The sequence below is a fragment of the Octopus sinensis genome, unplaced genomic scaffold (genome assembly GCF_006345805.1).
Source record: "Octopus sinensis unplaced genomic scaffold, ASM634580v1 Contig16528, whole genome shotgun sequence".
In the NCBI taxonomy this organism is placed as follows: domain Eukaryota; kingdom Metazoa; phylum Mollusca; class Cephalopoda; order Octopoda; family Octopodidae; genus Octopus; species Octopus sinensis.
Window position 1 is genome coordinate 52,943 of NW_021834409.1, and position 12,707 is coordinate 65,649.

Sequence of the window (12,707 nt, forward strand, 5' to 3'; positions counted from 1 at the left end):
AAGAGGATAACTATGTTGTCAAAAACAAACCTGAATGCTGTAAATTTGTTTCGTGGAATCAATGATATGCATTATCCCTATATATTATTATATTGGGCTAATCAATATTGAACCTTACGAATTTGATGAGATTGACCAACAAATACGCCCGATTACTTACGACTCTCAAGTTACACCTCCAGCCTGCAAATAAGGAGAGGTTGTATTTGGACCGCAAGACCCTTGGAAGAGGACTTGCCTCAATTTCTTTCAAAAGCGAATTATGCTCTTCCAGTTTCTTAAAAGTTTGGAAAAACAGTCGACTACCTGTCTGCGGAGGTCGGGTATTCTGCGAGTAATAAAAGGAAAAAAATGGCACTTAGCCCAATCGCAGAATTTCTTGTCTCCAAATATGCAGCTGTCGGCAGGGAAATCTGACCATTGAGTTACTGAAGGACGCACAAAGGAAACTCTTGCTTAACCGAATTAACAGTAAATCACTACACTCGGTGATGTTCAATGTATGGAGGGATCAGATGTCGACATATCTACTTCTTCGCAATGGCTATCGAAAGGGAACAATGGTCCACGAAGCGAAGCATTGTACTGTCTTTTGCAAGATAGGAATTTGTTCTTTGCATACACGGGATCACTATGCGTCCACTGCAAAAAAGCAGGCAGACTGTGTGACCATCTAGCCACGCGGTGTGGTAGGATGCTAAACAGTGATTATCTCCGAAGACACAACGAATGGTAAAGTGTATTCATCTCCACTTGTGTCGATGTATGGAATAAAACGAAGCAGGAAATTGAAAGGACATTCAGTCGTGTCAACAATGTCGACCCAAAATGTCGAAATCAGAGTTGACACTTCAATTATGACTGAAACAAAGGTTCAATTCAATAAACCTGATATCTTCGTTTATGACAAGAGGAAAGAGAATTCATTTAATCGAAGTGGGAGTTACCTCGCAAGACCGTTTAAAAAGCATTTGAAGTGGAGAAATTTCACAAATATGACCTGCTTGCAAACGAACTGTCGGTTCTCTATGAAGCAAAAGTGAAGATTATTCCAATTGTCTTGCCATGGGATGGAGTTGTCTCAAAGTTCTTTAAAGTCATATGGACAATTATCCTTGAAGAAGGAACGAGGACATACATCCAGTCGGTTTGCTGAAGAGGACTCTATAGAGTATGCTTATTGAACACAGACATGGGATGAAGGTAGACAACGAGGAGTACGCTCTGCCGCCAATCAACTTGCGGAGCGGCATGGCCGTAGGACACTCAGTTGAACAATTCTTTGACTAGAAATGGAAAATATGATAATTTTGTTGCAAAAACTTCTTCCAAGCGAAGAAGAGAAATCACTGACATCTTGGATTCTTAATAATTTAAGATAGAATTTACATAATTAATTTTTATTAAACATGTCTTGTGATTTTTAATTTCTTAAAATTATAACTTTTATTTATTTTGATAAAAATTATTTATTTTTTATAAAAATTTTTAAGAGATTCCAGTTTTTTATGAAAAAACAAACATTACATTTTGAAGCTTCAAATTAGGAAAAATACTCATAAGATTGATGCTTTGTTTAACGGATCAATATTAACAAAAAAAATGGAGGATTTATTTTTAGAAAAAAATTGTCACATTTGAACGTTTTGTGACGTATGCACAAATTTGTTGATTTTACAGAAACTTTAGCTTTAGTATTTTAACGTGTTACTGAAATTAATTTGAGGACACTGAAAAAAACAGTAGTCCATGCCGATTACAAATCTGGAATTCTCAAAGTGATGGTTAAAAGTTTATTCCGAAAGTGTATTGTGAAAATTAAAAAACACCGTTGAGAAGATAAAAGATATTAAAGCTGAAAATCTATCAAAAATACGATTGATTAAGGCTTTTATAATTATTTATTCCTCAAATCGATAATAAAGAATTGATTGAACTCTTTAAGTTTTTAAAAATAACAAAATAAAATCAACTTGCTGGATTATTAGTTGACGAATGACGATTATCAACCATGAGTGAATGTTAATTATTTAACTATTATTGTTTATAATGAAAAACATAAAAATACACACGTGCAGTACCCGGAGTAATTTTATTCTTTTGTCTTTTTCATTTTAGCATATTAAATGAAATAATCATCAGTGCAGGGTAGTGCACAGGATTTGCAGTTTATGTTTGGGAAAAAGCGACATTATTTTTCTTAAGACATTTATAAAGCTGTAACAAATGAAAAATACAGAAAAGAAACATTTAGTCTAATATCAAGGGAAATCGAACATTTTCAAGGTGCGGGAAAATGTTGAAGAGATATTAAAAAACATACAAAATGATCTGAATTAAAATAAAAAAGCTTATTAGTTAAGATTAAGTAAAGATTAATGAATTAATAAAAAATATTATACCAGACTAAAATTTCCATTGATTAGCTATTTATATCTGTAATTTAAAAGTTACCTAAAACTGGCCACATGGCCAATGCATAAGCAATCTTTCATGTTACTGTAAAATTCTGCGGAAAGACAGACCATAAAATGAATGCTTAAATGCAACCCTCATTGGTTGCGGGGCATAAAAAGGAAACGTTTTTATTTTTAACATTCAGAGAATCAAATTTCAATAAAATGTATTATTAGAGATTAGTTAGATTTTAATTTATATAAACAGCTCTGTTCATGGCTGTCTTAAACAGCCCTGTCAATTACAATGGAATTCAGCATTGCTAATTAACATGAGCCAAAATAATATTTGATGGGGCTTCTTATATTTCACGTATCCACGTATTTCGTTTGTAGCTAAAAAAAAGTATAGTTCATTGTGCATTGGAGTCACCAGTTTACTAACTCAGTTAAAGTTTGATAACTTAGTTTTGAACATTGAGCTCTTCAACCTCCTTGTAGTGGATCACTTGATGGCAATGATAAAAAACTCAAAGTGATTTTTTTCTTTTTAGTATGATTATGCGTTGACTTGAGTGGTCAGTTGATCGTGAATATAAGTAAGGTGTCACAAACGGGGATACAGAAAAAAAACGTGTATTCTATATCAGAGCAGAATCAAACGTCACTGAGGTATGGAAAATGTTGAACAAAAATATGGAATATAAAAACAGCTCATTTTCCAGAATTAACTAATGATTGACGGATTAATTGAAATATTGTAGCAGACTAAAACTATGATTGATTAGCTTTTTACTTGTAGTTTAATAGTAAGCAATTAATGGCCGCATGGCCATATGGATAGTAATCCATAAACTCAAGACTCATATAACAAAAAAACATATAAATGCGACTCCAATAAAAAGCGACCTTCAGTGGTTGCGGGGCATAAAAAGGAAAAGCCTATTTTTAACACCAAAAAATTAAATTGGCATGTATAGTGTGCTGAAACAATTAAATCATATGTTTATTTATCAAACTTCAAATGAATAATATTTAGTTTAAAAAATTTTTGACCGTTCGAGATTTTGAATTTCAGGTCAGTGAGAAGGTAAACAATCTGACAAATCTTTCATCTTTCGTTTTGAAAAAAGAAGACTTGGGAAAACAGTACTTTTCTGACAAAAACAAGACTGTCAAGTGAACAAAGCGAGATTCTTACAAAAAATCGAGTACGAGGTCTTTGAATGACTTGGTTAAAGAAGAATGCTATCTTCGGCATACAAGCTGATGCACGCGAGGATTTCTTCTCGGGTGATTAAGGATGTCTGAGATCCCCATTTTTAAAATAATAAAAATGACTGTACATTTTTCTAACAAAAATTTTGGAATATTTTAAAATCGAAAATAATTTTATAAACACTTTTCACTCAAAAATGACAAACAACAGAAAATTATCAATAATGTGGTCTATAACGTCCCCGGGTCAGCTCAAAGACCTCTCGGAAAAAATGTTTTACTAACGTGATAAGAGTAATTTACGCCGACAATATTGATCTCGTTTTTTAGATCAGAACTCACTGGAAACTTATTAAAAGTGATCCTACTCTAAAACAATTAAAACTACTTGTACAAATTTGCTGGCAGAAACAGATGAGCAACGATAAACTCTACAGAACTACTCATACATCCAAATTGCAAAAATGGTCCAAAATAGCAATTTTTATTATTTTTTTACGTGCTACTTTACATCCACGCTCGACCATGAACTATTTTCTAAGTAAAACCACAAGAAAAAAACTGGAATCAGTAGATGATATGGACAATCTGAGAAATCTTCTATAAAACTGGGGAAAGAGGGAACAACTGATAGTGCTTATCCTGATTTCCATGGTAAAAGTGGAATTTTAATTGACTTCTGATTTCGCAAGAATTTTATTGAAAAAAATAAAGTGAGTGCAACCTGAAGGAAATCAGAAAGCAAAAATTAATAATTTTAGGAAATGCTTTAAAGATTTTTGTTAATAAATTGTAAGAATATATAAAAGTAGTTAAACATCCCTCTTAATACATAAAAAAGTCAAAGGCAAACTCTTAAAGACGACATTCTAACTTTACTCGATAAAGAAACATAATTCAGGCATTAATGATATCATTTATTTAATAAGCTTACAAATGTAAAGGAAAACCTAGACAGATTTCTAAAGCTAAGTGAAATAAGGAATTTTACAGCACAGGTTGACATTGTGTTTTCAAACACTTCCCCGAGTGTATTAAAAAGCAAATCAACATACACAAAACTTTTCCGAACTAAACAAATTAGAAGAAAATTACATTTTTAGACGGTAAAGTTATAGCTAACTTGTAAACTTGTTGAACAATCTTACAAATCATCACTAAATACCATGATTGAGACTGCTTAAATTAAGAAGAGAGGATTGAACTGTATGTGTTTGTTGATTTAACATAGAAACGATTGTTTCCAAATTTCGAAGATTATCAGTCTCATAGAGACTATGAAGTTCTCACATAAGCATTAAAACGGAAGAAAACATTTGCTAGGTAAAATCTAAACTATTTCGATTGTTGAAAATATGTTCTACTATAAGAATCAGAAACAGATAGACGCACAAGTGGCCGAGTGGTTAAGGCGGTAGCCTAGAAAGCTATTGGGATTCATCCCGCGCAGGTTCGAATCCTGCCTTGTGCGTTTTATTATTTCAATATTAATTTTATTTTATTATTGCATTTTTAAAATTAATTTGCCTGCGACATGAGTGCCTTAAACATTCTGAAAAACATAAATGATGGCCATATCTCAGGTACCGTTACTAAACACATTCATCTCCCACACTCTGCTGTGATCACCATTCCATTTTTATTATAAAACATATCCCATATTTTGGACAGCCTCGACTATCCATGTTCTCAAGATAACTTTGTTTGACGACTCGTTTTTCATATAAAAACAATTTGAGCTTCATCAAAAAAGCTCAATACTATCTATCCACAAGCAAGATATATAAGCTAAAAATTCGTTATCTTATTTTGTACTAAACAAATCATATTAAATCTATGCACATGATAAGAATCACCAATAGACAAGGCAATTGGAACTCAAAAAAATGGCACGGAAAATAGTCCAACTGATACCCAGAGTATTCTGAGTTATGCAGAAATGAACGTAAGTTGAGATAAAACACAGACCTAACAAAAAATATTCAATAATAGACAATGAATAAAACAAAAAAGCACAAATGGAATGTTGCCAGTACACTATAATAACCAAAAAAGTGTCAATCTAAAAACTAGTGACCCAGCTGTGCTTGAGAGTGTAGAAATTACTTGTCCCTTCTGAACCTTCATCACCCTTCTAATCACAACACCTACTTTGGACAGACAACTAAAATTGTGGAATCTTCCCTTACTACTTATTCGTAATAATTATATATATAAGTAGAATTAAGACTAAAAAGCAAAATCATCACAAAAAACTAAATAAATCCTTTTAGCCAACTCCGTGCCCAACCTCCTCTTACTTTCCAGGACTCCTGCCACCCTCCGAACCTACAATATTAACCCCCCAAACCTCGATAGCTGCCAATCTATCCACCGCATCAACCGCACTGCACTCCCAACACAAATCCACGACTGATCTCACCGTCGGAAACTCCTCCATGATACACAACGACAAATCACGTGACACTCCTGGAATTTTCTCGAGGACCTTCCCCCAACTCTGACTCCATTTGTTCTCCACGGTCCCCCAATTGTTCGTATCGGATATATAGGCGCCAAAACAAGTTCGTAATTTTTCCATTTCTAACCTGGAAATTTGAGGATAAAATTGACACTTTTTTGGGGCTTCGGCTATTGATTTTGTGATTTGACGAGTCAAAGTTGCCGCGTCTTTTTGACCACTTGCAAAATAAATTGATAGAAAGTTCATTTTTAAAAGTAAAGTGTCTATTTTTTGCTACAAATAGGAAATGAATTTTACTTGATCTCTGTCAGTAATTGACTTTTTCTTATCATTTCTAATTATTTATAATTATATTATATATACTTTATAACAATAATAATAATTTTAGAAGAATTAAATAGATATTTAAATTGTTCAATATGCATTTCGATCTCGTTGTTGTTATTTATAATATTACAAAAATCGGTCAAATTAAAATATAAAAGAACAAAATCCTCCAATTTATAACTCCATTTGAGATCCTAATAAGTATAATCAACATGACCAACCTTGTATGTTTGTCCACAGTCGAGGGGAGTCTTCCTTTGCCATTGAATGACTTTATGTGCTCCTGAATGAGAGAAATCTATCATTTCTACTCCACAAATAAGCATTTCTTCCTTTATTAGAGCCCGCATTTCGCTTTCTATGTTTTCTGAGACCATTATTTGCATGTACTACATCAGTTCATGTTTATTACCTTAAGGCACTTGGTTAAATCTAGTGATTTCTTTAGCTCGTTTATATATATCTTATTTGTAGACATTGATGGTCCCACCTCGATCAAAAATTTAAATATATTTATTTATTAATAATTTATAATACATCATTGAAAAATATATTATTTTAAATTAAAGTTAATATATAATTGATAATTGGGGAAAGAAATTTGAACACGTAGTTTTCATTTTTTGCAAGATTTTCATGATTCTTTAGGCCAAATTTTAGAAAAAAATTCATTTAATAAAAATTTAAATATTAATAAAATAATTAAAATATAATATTTTTTTAAATTATGTATAAAATAATTTTAAATGGATAAATCCTTGTTGTCACTAGGACAACTTTGTGTAAAACTGGTGGAGTATTTATTGTTCTTATCTCCATTGCTAATAATCTCATATTTATCTAAAAAATATAATCTAAATAGTATAAAATGAAATATTAAAATTCAGAAATTAAATTTTTTGGAAAATGTTTTAAATTCATAAATTCAGAATTTGAAAAGCCAATTCTCGCCGAGAAAATTGTGGATCAATATGACACACAAAGCCAACAAAAAAACTCAATAAAACATTTTATTATCTGCAGTTTTGGATTAATAGTAAATTAATTAAATATTAATTAATTAATTAGACATCTTATTTAATTTGGGGACTCATGCAGGAGACAATAATGACTCACAACTACGAATTCTCAGGTCAACCACCAAAAAATATTTCTGATACAAAAAAGTTTGAAAACGTGCAATTTCTTGTTTTTATTAACAAAATATTCCCATTTTTATTCGGGTCGATTTGTACAATCATTTTTGTGAACGAAGGGAAAGGAGGAGCCCAGCTGTATAAATATTCGCTCTGTTCTCTCTCCAATATTGTCAGCAGTTATGCACAGTACGAGGCCCTCAAATACCTCATCTTCCCCCTGCAGGCCTGCCTTTGAGGTTATGGCGTAGGTCTTGGCCAAGTCTTGCAAGATTATTCCTGTTATGATTGTCGGGGGTGTTATGAATGGAACTAAATATACGCGGGAAAATTATGTTGAAGCTGTGTTTTTTATTATTGGGGTTTATTGTTGTTTTTTGTTATTTATTTTTTTGTATATTTTTTAATTTTTTAGTTGGTTGTGTATTTTTTAAATACACGTATTCAAATTGGTGGCGGGAATTATTTCTCTTTTGGTGGTTTAATTTTACTTTTTGTATATTTATTGTTTGATTCATTTACTTCTAATTGGCAGAAGAGAATATTCGACTCTACACAAGTCTCCCCCTTCCAAATGATGGTCCTCATTTCGTCTATTTATCTTTTATAGGCTGGAGTTAACTTTTTCTCTTGTTTACTAACATTTTTACAAATGTCAACAACTCTTGAACTCAGAGACTCGATATTGTTTCTGTACTCACACAAGACAATATTGAGCCATGTATTCATTCTGGCAGCCAGCGGATTGATAGGACAATTTTTTATTTTTCAAACAATCAAAAAAGTGTGATTTATGGAAATATTGTATAGTTAGGACCGCGGACTTTTTCCATGATTGTTTCCGTCAGGCAGGTCATTTCGGTCCTGCTCTCCTGTGTCATATTTGATCATGAAATTAATGTGTGGTCAGTCCTTGGAATTGGGATTGTCTTTTCAACTTTATTTTGGAGTGTTTGTCGTAAAAAGAAATAATTAATTTTTTTTGTTTTATTTAAAATTGTTTGTTAACTATTCACGACTTTTAGTGGTTTTTAATTTTTTGTCTTACGTACTCACTTTAAATAATTTTTCGCGTATTCCTTTTATAAAACTAGGGAAAAAAAGTATTGAATTAGTAATATGGATGGCGTTGTTTATTAACGACTATTTTAATATTTCTGAAATACACGCCTGAATATCATTTTTCTAAACTGTAGATTTCCCCCTGTATATGTTTTACATTTTCATTGACAAATTTTATCTTATATCGGAAACCAGAGTTACATCCAAGCATCGCTGATGTTCTGTCTGTGGTGAATGCAGTAGGATTGTGGCACAATATCCTATCATTAATAAGAATTGAAAATGTTTATTTTGTTTCAAAAAACAATTAACAGCATCAATTGTGCCTGTCAACCCCACTCGGGCGATTGGCTTGACGCTTTGCCGATTTCCTCTGCTGGAATGTTGCTGGACGACGAATCTGTCCGCATCGGAATCTGTTTACGGCTTGGCATAGAGATTTGCCAGCCGCACCATTGCAGATGTGGACAACTCATTGACAGGAGAGGTTTACACCCTCTCTCTTGTCGCCTCAGTGCCGGCAGGATCCCCAGGCACGCCTCATTGAATGACGTTGTGAAGCGCGCGCTTAACGCCGCTGGATTTCCCTCGATGTTGGAACCGATAGGACTAGACCGTGGAGATGGAAAACGCCCTGACGGGTCGACCTTATTCCCGTTCAGGAAGGGAATGGCACTCGTGTGGGATGTTACCTGCGTAGACTCATTTTCTCCTTCATCGTTGGTCGACTCCGCTTCTCGTCCTGGATCTGCATCTGGCCTTGCCGAATCTAGGAAAACTGCTAAATATGCCTCTTTGACCGATACCTGCTGCTTCATTCCCCTGGCTTTCGAGACCAGTGGGATAATTGGACCCAAAGCCCTCAAACTCCTCTCAGAGATTGGTTCAATCATCTCGAGGAGGAGTCACGACAGTCGTGAAACGAGCTGGCTTTTTCAGCGGATATCGTTCGCGATATTACGTGGAAATTGCCTGTCCATCCGCTCGGCGACTCATCTAGTTTAGTTAACTTTTCTTCTCTAATTTTCTTGTTTCAAAAAAAAAATTAATTTATATTAACTATAAACTCGGTGAAGATTTTATCGTAATAATAATAATAATAATCGTCTAAATAATAATAATCGTCTAGCCGATATTTGTGAAAACATCCTGGATCTTTGACCATCCACTCTCTTTTTTGTTAGACGGTATTGTTGATCTCTGTGTGCTCAAAGGACTTTCGTGAGACCCAATGGCTGTTTCAGTATCTTTCATTAGAACTGCCTAGCGATTCTATCCGTTGAGCTGTATGACCTTTTTTGTAATTTTATTCGTTTTATTTTGACAATATTAATTAAATTTAAAATATCCGACCTTTTGTGTTTAACGTAATGAATAAATGAAAAAATTCTCGCAATCGTATGCGTTTTTTGCTTTTCCGATTCGATATAAAATCGTGTAAAAAATTTTTAATAATAGAAAATTAATGCTAGACTTGAATTAATCATTTATTTGCCAAACAATATCTTTTTTGTCTTTAAAAAATCATTTAGTGTTCAGATAGTCTCGGAATGATTCGAAATTTGATAAAATAATACAAGATTCAGGAAAAAAATTCATGGTAGATATGGATGTTTTACACCGTTTTTAACTATAAATTGAAATCCATAGTCTAAATAATTATCATAATTTAGTATTACGAAAAAAGAATTCGGTCAAATGTTAAAAGGGACGGGAAGCCGACACAATCGAGAAAAAATTATAGCGTACTATCATTGTATTTCAGAATTTTATAAGAAATACTATACCATTTTCAGTTCAATTTCGACAATAAAATGTTACTAAGTTCTTCTATAAGAAGAACTGATGGCGATCCTGTTTCTCCTCACTATTGCTTGAAACACTTTCTGGATGAGCCATCTCGTCTCCAGAGGATTGTGTGTTCTCCAGGTCTTGAGACGTCCAATACACTTGAGGAAGCACAACGACTTCTTCCCAATAGATCCCAGGGTTTCTACAGCAACCGGTCGGAAAACGTAACGATCGGTGAGCTTATCATATTTCTTCTTGATGTCCTCTGCTTTATCCGCAGCTGTGCCAGCATTGCAGGCACTTTCCAACATGTTTGTCTTGGACAATTTTTATGATTATTTTGATTATACAATATTCAATTTTGACATTTTCTATATCAATTTTAACAATTCTACATTCAATTTTGACAATGCGATAAACAATAGTGATATTTGTTGCATCAATTTAACACTACGATATTCAATTTTTAAATAGCAAACTAAATGAGATTAAATAAGATTTCTACTAATCCCACTTAGTTTGTGATTAATCCCATTTAGTACGAGAAATGTGATATTTTATTAGTAATTTAATTATGATTTGTATTGTTCTAGCACTTAATACAGCTCAAAAGGAATGTTCCCATGTTAATAAAAGTATTAGAAACAGATTAAATGTTAGTTATCCTTAAAATAGTCCCTACTGCCATCAGGGGTGGGTATGATTGTGGGTCTACCAGGTGTCCAATTGACGGGACATCCTTCACATTAGTACTCACCCAACCTTCTCCGTGCTTATCACTAATTGTATGGCCAGTAACAGTCTTAGTGTCTCATCCACTGATCTGCCTGTTGGCATGTCATTAATCGTGATCTGCCTCACAATGCCCTTTCCGTCAATTATAAACAGTCCTCTGAATTTGTCCTCAGTTCACACAACCTGTAGGCGTCTCCGCTTTCTGACAGTACTCCATACGCCTTAGAGATGGACTGACTCCGGTCGGCCAATAATGGGATATTCATACGACCAAGCCCTCCAAGTTTTTTCTCACGTTTTGTCCTTTAATATTATTATTTTAATTATTAATAAATTATTTTTTAATTTTAAAATAATTTAGTATAATGTGGTGACCCAATTTTCTGAATTTTTAATAAATAGGACAGTTAAAATGCAACTCAGACCATTCTAAATGAACGTGCTCAGTGTCAGTTGAACAGGCAATAAGCTGACAATTATTGTTTATAAACTCTTCTCTTCTGTCGTTAAATGCGATTATTTCTGTGGGACAGACATATGTGCTAGCTGTGGTTAATAAATAGTTACAAGTCTCTTGGATAGAAAAATAGAACGAGAAAATTCTTCAAAAATTGTTCGTTGTTTATCTGTTTGAAAGCACCGTCTACAACTGCAGTGCCCGCAAAGCTTGGAGCTGGTTTGCCTATCAATTGTGACATATTTCGGCATAAATTCTAAAATGTACATTCATATTTTAAACTTGAGTAATACCACGTAACAGCATCATGTTTCAAATTAATTTATTTAATTTAAATAAAAATAAAAATCTTAAAATATAAAAAATTAATTTCATACTAATTAAAAACACTTTAAATAATATATAAGAGTCAATGTAATTATTTTAAGAAGCTGAGACTTTTTGGTGTTGCTCAAAAAGGGATGATTTCCAACCTTTGTGTTTTTATGAATTGAAATTGCCAATTTGTCGTTATTTTTTAGTTAATTTGTTTTTGAGACTCTTGTAGACAAATATCTCTTCAACTATGTCTGTTTCTGTAAGCACGATATTGTTGGTGCTCTTACTTATTGAAACCCTGTAAATTTTTTTCCGCGGAATCCCCATTTTACTGGTAAATACAAATTTTGTGATTCGCCATAACCAGAAAGTCTTTTAAAGACAATCTTTCCCATTGTTTTAGAGAAAGAAAAGTACAGATAGCGTCAAACATTATAGTCAGTGCTTGTATTATTATTATTATTATTTGTCAGTGCTTGTATCAAAAGTTCAGAGAACTTTGTAAACAATATCTGTGGGATGTAGTCAAAATTAGATATCCCAACCAGCAATTAGCTTTTCGATCTCTTCTTGTGTTATTGCCCCACATATTGGCCTCTCAATAAATTACGAAGAGTAAGTTTCTTCACAATCCTGTCATAAGTTCTTTGTGAACGATAGATTCGATTTCTTTAATTTGACTGATTTGGTTCCTGACTGCATCCGAGACATGATCAGAGCATATTTATTTTCAATCTGGTGATTTGAGTTAAATTTGAACTCTTTTAGCATCATCTAAAAATTTTGATTTTGCATTATCCAGT

At 33.1% G+C, this 12,707-nt stretch overlaps 1 non-coding gene across 1 annotated transcript; it reads left to right on the forward strand.

Moving 5' to 3' along the window:
- The first annotated feature begins 5,002 nt into the window (after positions 1–5,002).
- Trnas-aga lies at positions 5,003–5,085 on the forward strand. The gene has a single exon. It is a non-coding gene; the product is annotated as a tRNA-Ser (tRNA).
- Positions 5,086–12,707: the final 7,622 nt, after the last annotated feature.